The sequence below is a fragment of the Trichechus manatus genome, unplaced genomic scaffold (assembly GCF_000243295.1).
Source record: "Trichechus manatus latirostris isolate Lorelei unplaced genomic scaffold, TriManLat1.0 scaffold00545, whole genome shotgun sequence".
Classification (NCBI taxonomy): Eukaryota; Metazoa; Chordata; class Mammalia; order Sirenia; family Trichechidae; genus Trichechus; species Trichechus manatus.
Genome location: NW_004444481.1, coordinates 57,426 through 58,894, shown reverse-complemented (window position 1 = coordinate 58,894; position 1,469 = coordinate 57,426).

Sequence of the window (1,469 nt, the reverse complement as noted above, 5' to 3'; positions counted from 1 at the left end):
AAAGTCAGGAAAATGTAAAGTCATAAGAGGGCTGGGGTTTGGAGAATAGATGAAAAGATCATCATAATGGTTATAATAATATTTGCATGTTTGGGGAAATAAAAGTCACAAATGAAATAACTTATATGTAAAGAAGAAATCTTTTCATAATTTTTAGTTATTCCATGTACTGAGCCTTGTACTAAGGAGTGTGTGTGTGTGTATGTGTGTGTGTATGTGTGTATTGGTGGTTTGAACCTACCAGCCAGCCCACAGGCAGTTTGCTTCCATGAAGATTTACAGCCTTGGAAACCCTATGGGGCAGTTCTACTCTGTCCTGTAGGGTCACTGTGAGTCGGAATTGACTCAACAGCAGGGGGTTTGATTTGGATTTATATATATGTGCATATGTGTGTATGTTGTGTGTATTTAGTTTATGTCAATATCTGAGATGAGAAAACTGAATTTAAGAGAAGTTAAATGAGTTGTTCACACTGTACTAGAAAGTGGTGGACAAGGGATATAAACTAGGGCAGTCTGATTTCAGATTGCTTCTTTTTAACCTTTATGGGATACTGCCTTATATTTCTAAATAATTTAAGGCCTGATTAGATCAAAGAATATTCTAAACTTGACATACAAGATTAGTGAAATGATAAGGATATTGGACAGAAAAAACTACTCAGTTTTTCAGGTTTTTTTTAAATTAATTTTTTTCTTTTTCTTTCTATATCCTTAGAATTTTTTAAAATCTTTTTAAACTCATCTTGTTTGACCCTTTCTAATTCTTAATTAGTGTTCAAAAAGTTTTGACTTATTAGTCATATCTTAGATATGAAGTTCTTAGTTAAACATTCTTTGCTTTATTAGAAAGGATTTAAAATTCAAATTGATTAGCTAAAAACCTGGCTTTATATTGAATTGCTGCTAAATTTTATCTTACTTTATTTTTTACAATTCTAGTTGGCTCTCCGAAATGAGGAGGCAGAAAATGAGAACAGCAAATTAAGAAGAGAGGTTGGTACAAAAATTCTAGTTGTGGTGGTTCAACAAAAATAGTTGTTAAAAATGTTTTCATAAATTTATATTGTAAACAGAACTGGAATCTTCTAAGTGACCTTTTAAACGGGCTGATTTTATGGTATGACTTTGGCTCAGGGATATAGAAAATGTATTGAAAGGTGAGGCTAGTAAGTACATTCATCTCTTAGTCTATGTAGGTAAATCTTGCTTTCTGTTTTATATGTAAGCCGTTCTTTAATTTACTAATTGAATATCTGACTGAATTCCTGTTCTTATTTCTCTTATTTTATCCAACATTCTTTTAAAATTTGTTTCTTATGAAATCTTATAAACTCTGATTATTTGGTTTTTCTGAGCCAAATAATGCTTGTCCATTGTTTATCCTGGTAGTTCTTGTCTTTTTAACGTAATCAAATGTTCTTAGTTTGGCTGATAATTAATATTCTTATTTTCTTTAGTTATCCAAA